General features: G+C 34.8%; 1 long non-coding RNA gene across 2 annotated transcripts in view; it reads left to right on the top strand.

Annotated features, from left to right (window-relative positions):
• Positions 1-14708, top strand: part of LOC147913452 (uncharacterized) — a 163043-nt gene that overhangs the window by 141123 nt on the left and 7212 nt on the right. The gene's annotated exons all lie outside the window — the stretch shown is intronic.

The following is a 14708-nucleotide window of genomic DNA, read 5'->3' on the forward strand; positions in this document are numbered from 1 at the left end:
TGTAAACCACTGCGATTGAGGTGCAAGAATTTCACTTTTTGTTTTTTTTCCAGCTTTTAGGAAAGCATGGCCAGTTTTTCATGGTTCATTACCCAGGACTATTACCACAGAACCAGGCCATTTGACTTTGAGATTGCATAAATCTCATGTAACCTAATTCAATATTTATTTAGGGTGGGTTTTTTTTAATAATACTGGAAAACAAAATATTCATATTGATATATGATTCTGAACAAGTCATAACCCTGATTTTGTGTCTATTTTAAGAAAATGTGTTTTGATTCTTTGAATATTGGTTAAAACGGTGCTTCTCTCTTTCTTACTCCCTATCCTTGTCTTGCTCTCTCTTTCTGTAAATTGTGGCATGTGGAAGAGAGAGAGGACATGGGGAAAGATATAATCCAGGATTACTTTTACTCTCACTCATGCCAAAATACTTATATTACCACGATGACGTAAATAAACATCCTGTCACACACACACACGCACACACACACACACACTCTATATGCAGATTATATAAGTTTGTGTGACACAAATATGTTTAAATAAATTAATTGTAACTATGTATGTAGTTATATAAGTATATATGTTTATATACTGTATATATATATATATACACACATATTTTATGTGTGTATATATATGTGATATATATATCACATATTTTTAACTATGTATAATTGATTTATTGATTATTCAAACATTTAAATACTTTCATTTTTCTCTGTTTTTTGCAAGCTTCCAATATTCTTCAATTTATGAAATTCTGACTACTTTTCTTTAATGATGTTATTAATTTAAATTATCTTCCAGTTCCATTAAAGTTAATAAAAGACATACATCATAAACAAACCAATATTTTGGTTTCTGGTTTAGTAGGAAATCAGTGTGTTATTTTTTTCTCAGCCTCTGACTCCAGATTTTTCTGTATAGTCTAATTAAATCCTGCTTATAGATCTACCATGCTATTATAATATTATTGTTATACCAAATAAATATTTTCAACAGTATTTTGATTTGGTGTTAAATTTTTGCAACTTTTTTTCACAAATCATTCCATCATGATTCCATCTATTTAATAGATTTCAAAGCTTGCCAACAATATAATTTTCCCATTCTTCAATTCTCGATTTTGGGTCACCTCTCATTTTACTGGACTAAATTTTTAAGCAGGTTTTCAAGAAGGGAATGTGAGACATTGCAAATTTAAGCCTATTTTTCTGTTTCTTTTTCTTTGACATGAAAAACAATTTGTCTACATAGCTTTAAGTTACAAACATTTTTTATAAGAAACTTTAATCAATGATTACTTGTCATCTACTGTTTAACATTCAATAGAGGTAATTTAAGGTAAGCCTAATTCTATAAGAATACTTTATTGTTTGCTCATTTTCTTCAATGCTGGTTAATGTTTTAGTCTTTACTCTTGAGATTAATCTTTATTTCCCACAATATCCTTGTAGTAATTTTATTTATTAGTGTTCATTGCTTTTGCAGATACGTAATGAAAAAAAGCATACCTTTGAAAATACGTAACCACAGAATAGAAATTTAAAAATTCAAGAAACTGTATGCTATGTCTAATGATACCTAGAAGACATGGTGGCAATAATAATGAGAAACTTGGAAAATAAAGAGCATGGAAAGACAAAAAGACATCAAGATGATTCACAAAAAACAAACAAACAGGATGAAGTGCATTATAGATAAGACGAGAGAGCGTTGAAAGAAAAATATATGTAAGATTTCAGCAAATTTAAAGTTTACATTTACATTTTAAGTAATAATACTGATATTAACCATTATTTGAGCATTAGACCAATTACCATGCACTATATACTAGTAAGTGCCCCATCTAGTTTAATCCTTCCAGTATATGGTATTTGTAGGGCATGTCTATTATACCGTATTATCTATTACCTGAGTTGCAGTGTCAAGATTGTGGAAGGCAAGGAAAGACGGAGGAACTGTAACAGACTGGAGGAAACTAAAGTGCTATGACAATTAAATACTAAGTGGAATCCTGAATTGGATCTTGGAACAGTAGAAGGACATTAGTGGAAAAAACTAGTGAACCTGAATGAAGTCTGTAGTTTAGTTAATAACACTGTAGCGTCTTAATCCTCAGTTGGAACAATTGCACTGTGGTTACTTAAGATTTTAACATTAAGGGAAGTTGGGTGTAAGGTATCCAGAATTCTCTGAACTATTTTGTAATACTCTGTAAGTCTCAAATTATTTCAAAACTTTATAATATATAAGAAAAAAATCAGCAGGGTTTTTATTATGCTCTTGGGCAGTGATTTTCAACCTCTATCACTCTAATCCCTTGTGATTTAGAAAGGAATTTAGGAAGTATCAGTCTTTTCTATGATGTCTAATTTGCATGTAGTGTAATCTCCATCAGAGCTGCAATCCTGGTCTTTCTCCCTCTATTTGACATATTTGGGGGTGGAAACTAAGCATGAATAGCTCAGCCCTTCTCTTCTCAATGGGTACATTGTCCTCAATAAGTATGCATATGTACACCTTTTCTAATGCTGTAAGATTGATGTGGCATGCCTCACGTGGAGAGGCCTGAGGTGATCTAGTGCTGCTCGTGATAGAATGAATAAGTTTGTCTGTTATGGGGTTCCAACCAGCATAATAATGAGAGCCTCCATTTCTGCTGTGCATCAAAGTCAATTTCTCCACTAACAACCTTTTTGATAATAAACATGATTATTTCATGTCTATTGCTATTCCTTTAACTCTCCCAACTGATTGCAAATTCAGGCTAGGGAAAAATAAACTAGCCTTACTTAAGATCCAATATAGCATAATATGGAGGAGAGTGCACTCTGGAGATATATTTCCCAGCTTCTAATCCTAGCTTGGCCTTTTATTGAGTATGTGACCTTACGCAAATTACATAACCTCAATTTTTTATTTGTAAAATGTAATAATAATTTTTCTTTATAGAATTTTATTAGGATTAAATCTGTCTGTCTGTCTATCTATCTATCTATCTATCTATCTATCTATCTATCTATCTATCCATTCGTCTAGCACACAGGACAAAGTCTAGCACATGGAAAGTGCTATATAAATATTTCCCATTAGTGTTTATTGGGTCCCCTAAGCCTCAGTGTAGGGCCGGGGTGCTAAAGAGAGACAAATTTGGTAGAATTCCATGTTTCCTACCAAAAAAATCATATATACATAAAATATATACACATATAATATATATACACATATATATACACATACACACATGTATATACACACACATATATATATATAAAACATTTGTTTCTATTTTCTCTGTTGAGAGTCCATGTGTTTTACCTTGAAAATAAAGTAATATATTATTTAAATAGACAAATGCATTGATAGATAATCAATTAATAATATTTCTCTTGTACAGGTATCCAAATGCTTTCTTTGAGGAATTGAACCAGGAAGAAAATACACATGTCATTTGATGTCATATAGTTATCAGAACAGCCACTAGGATTTAGGTTTCCTGATTTTACAGATGGAAAGATGGCATTATATCTTAGGATAGATAAAACATTAGCATCGTGATGAAGAGCTCAGGACTCAGATGTCTTGGATTGAAACCTTGTTCTGAGAGACAGTTGTGTGAGATATTTGGTTTTCTCATTTATAGAACCTAACTCATATCTGTAAAGTGTGTGTGTAATATAGGGAGAGAGAGAATGTGTGTGTGTGTATAGATATGTATATTTACGCACATATATATGTTTCTGTATTTGAGTTTGTGTACATACGTCTATCATATTACCAGGGAATAATAACCTTTTTTTATGCTAGGACAGAAAAGTTAAGAATATAACCAATTATTTTTTGAAGCAGAAATAATCTAAAAGACATATTTATTTTGATTATTTTATAATTTTATATAATTTATTTTAGAAGTACAACACTCTTGATGTTTCAAATAATATCACACTATTTACAAAGATTAAGCAGAACTGAGTTATTTATATGGATAATACTTCCCCTGACTAATCATTGTAAATGCATCCAATTATTGCTATGGGATATGTTGTAACTGAATTGGACTTAAATGTTTATATTTAACATCTACTTACATTTATATTTAACACCTACTTACATAGTTAGGTCCACTAAGGAATATGTATCTCAATACCTACAATACTTCTTGAAACAGAGTTGCCTAATGAAGTCTTTATTAAGTTCACATAACTATTAGTTGGAAGCATAATATGAATTTTCTAATGACTTTCAGTCATAACTCAAAGTGATAGAAATATGACACTGAAATGGATGTACTGTCAGGGTATGTTCTGATGACTCTTGTTACTTGCAGGAGATTATGACACTGATGGTTTTTAATCATTTTGTTAAAAGGGAGAAAAAAGAAAACCCTTTTCTTTCACCTTGACAATGAAATTGTGATTAAAAATGGATTATCTAAGTATGACCACAGAATCAATCATTTCTTAACACATGCTCCCAGGAAAAATTAAATTAACATCGAAGAAGAGAAATATGAAAATAGCCTGACAGCCACCAATGGACAGAAAAGATCTGGACGCCATGCCAGGTTTTTTGTCTAGTTTTGCTAGGACACATTATAGGTTCTAGGACACGTAATGGAATCACTGTTGCTAAATGGTGAGGATAATGCTTGTCTGTTAGGGTAACACTTATCTGCTGTTTAAACAAATAATCTGAAATTCCAGTCGCATAAACAGCTTGTGTTTTTCTTGCTCAGCCGACAGTCACATCATTTCAGATGTCCCTCCTGGAGAAGTCATTGTGGTAACTCCAGGATATCTGCTTCTTTAATTGTGTGGCTGTGCAATACTCTAGCTCTTCCTTTAAGCCATGAAGACTGGGGAGATAATCTCTAGGAAAATTTTACGGATCAAGGTTAGATTTAGCTGGAATTGGGGTACAAACCTCTACCCATGTCTAAAAGGCTGGAACTAATCAGTCTCCAACTACCCTGCAACGGATGTTGGGAAATGTAGTTTTCCTACATGTCCTGTGAGACCAAGTAGAATAAATGCGATTGGTGGGCCACTCTTGGCCTCTTTGTACCATGTGAGTAAGCGTCTGAAATATTTTTTATCATTTATCATGCTGACTATTAAGCTATATTTGAAGATATAACTATCACTATGTATCAAAGTCCTATATTATTATGCCAGTATGTTTTATCTTTCTTAGGTTTTAAATGTGTAAATGAAAGTGTTAAGAATTTACAATGTCAGAAATCCCAATGTGTCCCGGGCTCAAGGCCTCATATATGTATTGTCAGTGTCATCTCAGCTCTCAGTACCAAGTCTGTACTTTCTCCCTATGAATCTTAATAATCTTCTGAATCTTTTATCTTCAATAACATTTTTTAAGTAACCAGTCTCTCTGGCAACACTTTTCTTGATGGCACTTAAAGAATATTGCTTCTTAAAAAAAAGATTTGTATGCTCCTGGTTTTTAGTGTTCCCGTAAGAATCTTCTTTAACAATTAGACTTAACATGGCATTATGCCATATATTTAAAATATGTCAACTTTTTTCTTTTCCCATAATTTATATGTGCTCTTAAAGTAGTTAATTCTCTGTTATCAAATGTTCTTAATTACAAAGTGTTTTCTTATCAGACAGATAGTAATCAAGGTTTAAAAAATAGATCATAAAAATTGCCATATTTTTCATTTCTCTACAAGAAAATTTCAATCTGAGTTTTTGACAGGAGGTTATTAGATAACAACTGCTTTTCAAGTAACTTCACGCTGATTCATTGTACTTCAAATAAAACATTTGCTGAGAACGCTGTTTTTGTTAAAGAAGCTTAAAATTATATTACATCATTCATAAAGCAATTGGTATAAACATTTGGAAACTGTTTGCATTTGCTCCTTTCTATCCAATAATGAGTCCCCAAAGAACTCTTGGAGATTTTATCAAATTTAATACCAATGGTAGCTAGGAGGAAAGTTTTGTAAGTTCAATAGAAAAATGCTCCATGATTCTTGATAAACTGCTTTTTTTTCAATGTACACAAAATGTCTTTCCATATTTCTCTTCTGACAGTAAAAAAATAGTTTACTTCTTTCACCAGGGAAGAGAAGTTCTTATAGATTTTATTTGTGTGTATGTGTTGCCTTTTTTGTTGTATTTGTGTTCTTTTTTTATGTAGCAATCATGATATAATTCAGTTCTTAACAACCCTTTCTAAAGTTTTGGATGCTTCGGTTAAGAGTTTCCTTCATTCATCACAACTTTAATTCTTCTCTGACTCTGTATTTTATTGTTTCAAGCAGTATATTAATATAAAGATAATTAACTCAAAATGATTCTCATATAAACATCTAAATAATGGAAATATTCTACAAGAAAATATAATAATGGACCTAAGATCCAGAAGTCCCAAGTGTGGATCTGTTATGCCTCTACTCTCAGAACTCCAGAGCATGTTTTCATTTCATTTAAAATAGGATTGGGTACTTGAGATGAAGATCCACCAGATATGATGCATTTCAATCTCTCATTCAGTCCGCAAACATTGAACCTCTTATGTGACACAGCACAGAGTAGAGTGCAGTATTCTGGGAATTATATCCTTGAGAAGCAGACAAAAACAGAAACATCACACCCTTAGATTTTAATCTGGAAGACTAAAGTTCAAGTTAGAGGGAGAAAACACGGAATTTGAAAAAGTAGAAACTTCTGTGGGAAAGGAAAAGAGATGATGGTGTCCAAAACGAGGAATCCCAATGACAAAGTTTTGAACCAGAAAGAAAGTGATTTTCAATGACATTGCAAACATACCATTATACCCTGGAATATTAATGTTTTATGATGTCAGATTTTAAAACACTTTTCTCATTCAGGGTGGGTGGTCAGAGGGACTATAAAACTTTGCAAGATTCAAGGATACATAAAACCCATGTTCACCAGATGTATTATCCTCTGTCATTTTTGATCAGTGACTAGAAGTAAAATAATTAAATGAACACTGTGTCTTAGTTTGGGCATCAGGCCTCTATGCAACTGACAATGGGCTTAAGATATATGTGACACTCACTTGAGTAAGATACGATTTTGCCAAAATAATTCAAGGAAGATTTCAAAACGTAGATGTCTGAGACTTACTAACTCAAACCCCAGGGACCAAAGATTTTTGAAATCAGTGATTTCTCCCAGATTTGAGCACATTAATAAGAGTTAAGGCAACAGCAGTTTAAGTGGGCCAGAAGTCCCAACTTCTGATCCATACAGGTTTATTAAACTTCCACTCGATACCCAGCAGTTGTAGTAGATGCTACAGAAGTCAAAAAGATTCCTATTTTCAAGGAACTCATGGCCAAAAAGATAAAGACAGACTTGTAAGTAAATAAATATTACCAGCAGGATGATACGAACTGAACAAACCAAGGGCTCTTTATATAGGAAAGAATGATTATTTCTACCTGGGGAGCAGATGGGTAGTAGTTCATAATGCTCCTCTGTTTAACATTCTTTTTATCTGTTCTTGTCAGGTAGATGAACAAATTTTCTTATAGAAAAGCACACTTATTTGAATTCATGAGAGATCTGCTTCTCACAAATATATTCATTCTTATAGCAAATGTTTACTGAGCACCTACGTTGTGTGTTATGGGACACGTGTATTAGGACTTGCAAATTATTAAAATGTTTTTTGACTTCAAATGCTTATGATTTTAAGAGAAAATATAGTATAGTGCAATTTTTAGAACTAATTATTGATGCATCTTAACTTAAAGGCATCCCACTTTGAATAATCTTACACAGCCCGCAAGGGCCCTGGAATTTGGTAACGTAGAGCTGGAGTGTGCAGAGTATGTGACTCCTGGGTTCTACGCCCCTGGGAGTGAAGGTCCAGTTCTGGAAATGGGCAAAGTGCTCTGAGAGGCTTATTGGGCCATTGTCAGATTGGAAGATGCCCAGGAAAGGTAGGGAGAGGCTAATACTGCACTGCTATTGAATTCAGTTTTTTTCCTTTCTTTGTCCTATTTTATAGTTTTCTCTCTGTGTCTGCCCCTCTCATACAAGAGTGATTTAGCGTGGATGAGTTTGCTAGCACTCTTCCCAATGGAAAACACACGTATCTTCTCAGTTACTATCACAAAAGCAGCCCCGTTGTTACTGTAGGGAGAGAGGGAGAATCCCCCTCTGCCCCTTCCCTTAAGGTTCTTGTGGCTGGCCAAATAATCAACAAGACAGGTTAGCAGGAGAAAATAATACCAAGTTCAATAACATGTATACATGGGAGAAACTCAGAAATGAGCAACTCATCCCTCTGTCTAAGCTGCTTGCTTAAGTATTGTAGCTGAAGGCGAGGAAGGTATTGGGGGTGGGTAGTGGTCTGGGACCTCAGAGGGCAAGAAGACAACTCACATGGAGATAGAAATGCAAATGTTTGTCTGACAATTCTTTTCAGGGTCATCTATAGATAATGTGGTCAGGGAGAGATAGAGTTTTTGATAAAAGGGGCTTGGTGCCTTTCCTATTGTAACTTCTATCCTACATTATCTTTACAGCCATCATGATAATAACTCCTTCCTGAAACAGATCTTTTGTTTTAAATTCTTTAGGCAGTTTGGGAGGGGAAACTCAAATATTCTTCCTGAGTTCTCTGAGTCCTTATTGTCTTCAGCTCGAAATAATCTGCATACCAGAGTGGTGCCTCCTGGGGCAGCCTGCCCTGAGCACCATCATTACCTACTAACTATAGGAAATGACTTAGTGAATTTCTTCCTGTAGATCACTTATTTGTTAATTAATTGGACCGTATAAAACTAGATCTTGTTAATGATTAACTGAAAAGTTTCTAAGGTGAGGACTTCCAAACAGTGTTGTACAGAACAATCTCTTCTTAATAACATGTATTTCTAGATACGTTAATGTCGAGTCTGTACAGGCTGGGGTACAACAGTTCTGCTTACAGGAATACTCTTTTAAGGAGATGTTAAGGCTATGGCATAAAGTTCTAAAATTTAAATAAATTAAAGTTTGTATGTATTCACGTGAAGGTTAAGCAAATATATGGGAAGGGCATAAGAAATGTCATCTACCACGTGGAAGCACTACCTGTAGAGTGACTCTGAAAATACAAATTATGATTCTTAAATAAGTTTCTCACTAGTGATTGAATGGAGAAGTTAAAAAATAATACTTGAATGTACCTAAAAACATTTAATTTCATCTTGAAAAGCAGGTATGGAGAACCAAAATTAATAGTTTGGTAACAAAGTAAAACCAATCACTTGAGGATAGATGCAAATGCATGTATTAAAAACATTTTATTTTTATTTATTTATTTATTTATTTTTGTGAGGAGATCAGCCCTGTGCTAACATCTGCCTATCCTCTTCTTCTTGTTCTTCTTCTTCTTCTTTTTTTTTGCTGAGGAAGACAGGCCCTGGGCCAACATCTGTGCCCATTTTCCTCTACTTCACGTGGGACACAGCCACAGCATGGCTTGCCAAGCAGTGCATCGGTGCGCGCCTGGGATCCAAACCGGCGAACCCCAGGCCCCTGCAGCAGAGCGCGCGCACTTAACTGCTTGCACCACCAGGCCGGCCCCAACATTTTATTTTTATGTTCATAATTCTTACTGCTTTTTGAGGACTGTTACCATATAGATTTAAATTAAATTTGAAATTGTATTTGTACCCCCAAAAAAACTTCCTTCTAACTTAAAGAACAGTAGACATCATGTGAGTATTTATTAAATATAATGATACAGAAAATATCTGAATTGTCCAAATCCTGAATAATTGAAACATCATTTATTGTTGCCTTGCTGTCTTGCTCAATTGCCAAAAGATAAGCAACTTTGTAAGCTGAGTCTTCTGTTGTTACATTCTGGATTAGTATCGTCTGATAAGGAAGATTGATTGCAAAAATGTCCCCAATTTTTCACCACTCTCTGTACCAATGACTTTTGAAATATGAGTTTGAAGCAACTCCTATTCAAAGGTAGAGTTTTTTCCCCATCTCTTATACCAGCACTGGTCTTGTCATTTGTTTTAGCCAATAGAATTCGATGGGAGAGGTGGTGTGCCAATTCTAAGCCTGAGCATCAGAATGCCATGGACATTTCTGCTCAATCTCTTGGAAAACTGCCCTGTTGCCATGTCAGCAAGCTTAGACTTGCCTATTTGAAAGGATTTGAGGACCACTTGAGCAAGATCAAGCTGTGCTAGCTGAGGACTATAGATCATCTTTCATTAGCCGTCCTTTTACAACACTAAATTTTGAGTTCTTGGTTTTTTTATATTATTATGGTTATAGCTAGCCAATATCAACCCTCTTATTTAATATTAGTGTAATTATTATAAGCATATACTGATGTCATAGGTGGAAAACCATATATTTTTAAAATAATGAAAACTAAATTTAAATGTAATATTTATTATACTACTTTTAAAAATTCAAAGTTGTTTGAGGTTACCTGAGACTTCCCAGTTTGCAAAGACATGACAAGAAAATCATCTAGGAAAGAAGGGAAAAAAATCTGGTAATCAAGAATTCACTACAAAATGTTTTGTTCCACAGACATCTCCCCGGGGGACAGATACTTTCTTTTGCTTGCTAATGATGTTTTCCTGTCATTGAGCACCGATATCTCCACATTTTGGTTTCTACTGCCCAGAGCCAAATGAATAATCTTAATTGTTGTGTTATATCTGTTTAACTCCTTGAGTATTTTGCCAGCAGTCTAACTATGCCAACAACCCATTTTATGTTGTTATACCTAAAGGGAATGATAAGATAAACAAACAAGTCATTTTCTTTGTGTGTTTGCATGTTCATTTAATCGATGAGAGTTTATAGTACCTAACTCCTTCTGTACACGATATATACTACTCCATGCACTGGAGATATGTAAAAATAAAGGTGTCATTTACTGGGGGCTTAGATTGTTCAAGATACTGTTCTAAAGTCCTTTATGGGCACTCAGTAATTGAATCCTCACAATATCCCTGTGAAGTGTGTATCCGTATGGTACCTATGAGGAAACTAAGGTACAGATTTATTAAAATAACTTGTCTAATGTCAATAGACACGTATTAAGTGTCATAGTTAAGATTTGAACACACACATTCTGGTTCCAAAGCTGATGACTTCAACATTTGGATATGCAATTTCTAAAGTTAAACAAGCAAACAAACAGCCCTTTCCCTAAAGATATCAGAGACAACTAAACCATTACAGAAAAAAAAGATTCCTGTTAAGATTCTCATACTCTCTCTATATTGTACATAATAAAGGATGGACACCAACTCAGACTTGGAAGGCAGGAGAATTAAGGAAGATTGCTTTGAAGGTGACATATAAGCTAGCCAACGTAGAGAGACATGAGATGGGGCCCACTGAGAGACTAGGCAGCTTATGCAGAATATGAGAGACACCAAGGTGTCACAGGAGCATAAAGCAGTTTGAGGCATGGGGAGGTCATGCTAAAGATGAGCTGGACAGGTCAGCAGAAAACAGATCACAAAACGCCTGGTACGCCGTGCTGAAACCTTGTCTTATTTGAATCTCACTATATTTGCCTTTTTTTATTATAAATCTAGGAGTGGTTTTATAACTGAAGAGGATAAGTGGTTAGGTTTTTGCAGTAATTGAGACAAGAAAAGATGAGGAGCAGTTAGTAGCAGAAGTGGAAATGAGAAACGGTTGGATTTAAGACTTAGGTGGAAAGTAGAAAATGGGACTTGGTGCCTGGTTGGATGTGGAAGAATGAAGAAAGGGTGGTGCCTTAGTTTTCTGCCTGGAGTATTTGGGCATACTATGCCCCCTTTCTCTATTTATGGAAAAGGAAAGATAGAGTGTCAAAGACCTTGTGTACTGAATACATATTACTTCTGGGTCCAGATTTCAAGTTTTTATTAACTGTATGACCTTGGGCTAGTTTCTAGTATCTCTGATCTATAGTTACATGATTTTTAAAGTGGGGATATTATTAGTACTTTACTTATAGGGTGGTTGTGAAGATTAAATGGAATAATGTGTGTAAAACAATCAGTTCTTTGTGTAAGAGGTAGATAATAATATTTAGAAGTTAGTTATTTTATGCAAACAGAGGCAAAATGCCACTGTTTTGAATAACAACACGTTCGTTTTTAGAGATTTTATGTTAAAGTGGGTTGAGATATAGTTGAGATGCTTAATATGCATATGGATATGAAGAGCTGTAGCTTTAATCAAATTAGCAAATAAATGGTAATCAAAGCAAAGGACTAGTTGAGAACGTGCAGGACAATGTAAAATCAGATGATAGGGCCAAGGACTCAACTCTCAGAACACCAACATTTAAGATAAGGAATAAAAATGTCCATTAGGGTTGCAGCGTAGAAGTTACATTGCTATGTACCAAGAATAGCTTTGGTGGAGTCAGGCCCAGCCTCACAGGCGTGAAACGTACGCGATCTCAAGGGGCACAGCACACAGACGGTTTGTTTTAATGCTTACTTGGTTTATGGTTGTGCTGTCAATGTCTTAAAATTCTTAATAATTTTATCTTGAACATGTGTGTTGTAAGTGAAGTATATCAGTTTCCTAAGGTAGACAAACACCGCATAACAAAATATCACAGACCCTGTGGCTTAAACAACAGAAATTTATTTTCTCACAGTTCTGGAAGCTGGAAGTCCAAGATCAGGGTCTTGGCAGGTTTGGTTTCTCCTGAGGCCTCTCTCTTTGACCTGCCAATGGCAGACCACGTGCTGTGTCCTCACGTGGTCTTTCCTCTGTGCATGCGTGCCTCTAGTGTCTCCTGGAGTGTCCAAATCTCCTCTTCTTATAAGGACACCTGTCAGAGTGGATTAGGGCCCACCCATGTGACCTTGTTTTACCTTAATCACCTCTTTAATGGCTCTATCTCCAAATATGGTCACATTCTGAGGTACTGGAGGTTAAGACTTCAACATATGGATTTTGAAGGAACACAGTTCAGTCTATAATATGAAGTAGGATGGGAAAATGGAGGATATGTGCGAGCCGCTGAGATGTATTGGGAGTGACTCAGGCTGGCAGGTCAGCAGGCTATGGGAATACAGAGCAATTGGCCTGGAGGCCCAGTCTGCAGGCTCATGCCTGCAGGCAGCCTCCAGAGGTGCTGGGACGTCATTGGTGCCCAGATTGGTGGCAGTAGCTGCTGGAGATAGCTTGTTGCAAACGGGCAGTGCTGGGACCCTCTCTCCTCTGAAGCATCCATGCAGCGTCTACACAAATATGAACTCAGTGCAAAAACAGGAACTACCGTGCTCAAATAGTAACTATTGTCCGTACATTCTTACGAAAAAAGCATTCATAGGACAATGCCAAATGTATATGAGGTAGTTCTTAGATTTCTTCAACAAGTTTAGGAACTTTGGTTTTGAAAACTGTTGCAACATTGCAAAACAAACGTCTACAGGCTTAAAGATAGAAATTACATTTAAAGAACATCAAGTTAAATAGAAAAGAACACTATTTTCATAAGATGCTTTGGATGAACAAATAACTAAAGAGGAAGACAGTTTTGAAATTAATTTTTCTTTGTGATTGAAGACATGGTGATAAAATACATTAACTGGCATTTTGAATTACACGTAAGTCAGGAAGTCACTTTTGTTTTTTTGCACAACCTGCAAGGTTTATAGGAAATGTCAGAGGAAACATTAAAATGTCGTTCCATAAATTTACACTGAAAATCGAATTCAGATTGACACGAGACTGGTATGTATGAAGAATTACTTCTTTTTAGAATTGTTCCACAGGAACAATCATCTCGAGATGTACTAAAATTTATATTTCAAAAATAATTTATCAGAATTTATTTACCTATTGAATGTTGTCACCACTTATAAAATATTCTTACCAGCTCTAGTAACAGTTGCATCAGCGGGAGGATCCTTCTTAAAATAAAAACATATCAAATATTGTTTGCCATCTTCCATTTGCCAAGAACAACTGATGTCACTGTGAATTACATCAGTTGAAAATTAAATTTCTAAATGTATAAGTTTTGATGAAATGATAAATGAATTTTCAGAACAATGAGTCAGAAAAATCTTATGCTCAATCATCACATTAATAAAATATTATTTATTATATTACATAAAATTATGACACCAAAATTAATATTATTTTTTAATTAATGAATTTATGTTGTTATGTATCACTATGACCCCTATTTTATAAATAATAACATATTTTTCAGGAAAAGCTTTATATTTTAGTAGCTCTAATAGAATTTTTAAAATTATTATTATTGAACAACAGGCCTTGCATTTTCATTTTGCACTGGGACCTGCAAATCATGTAGCCAGCCCCAGCTGGAGTAATAGATTTCAATGTGCTCCAAAGAGGTGAAGAAGCAGAGACAGGGATTATAAACGACTGTTTTATGGTGTTTCTTTCTATAACAGGTAGTAAAGAATGGATAATGCAATGGAACAGAGAAATGGAGAAGACAAAACATCACAGAAAGATGGGCTAGAGAGGGCATATTGTTTTAAGATGGGAGCTAATAGATTAGATTTGTGGTCTTACGAGAATGATCCAGTGGAGAGTAGAAATCAATATTGTAAAATAGAGAGATGAATGGTGAAATAAAATATATAGAAGACAGGGTATCATGGGATCCAGATCACAAATAAAGGACTTGGTCTTTGAGAGGCGCAGGGACACTTTATTTTCTGTCACAGAAAGAAA

The sequence above is a fragment of the Ceratotherium simum genome, chromosome 27 (genome assembly GCF_057802395.1).
Source record: "Ceratotherium simum simum isolate JZ-2026a chromosome 27, ASM5780239v1, whole genome shotgun sequence".
In the NCBI taxonomy this organism is placed as follows: Eukaryota; Metazoa; Chordata; class Mammalia; order Perissodactyla; family Rhinocerotidae; genus Ceratotherium; species Ceratotherium simum.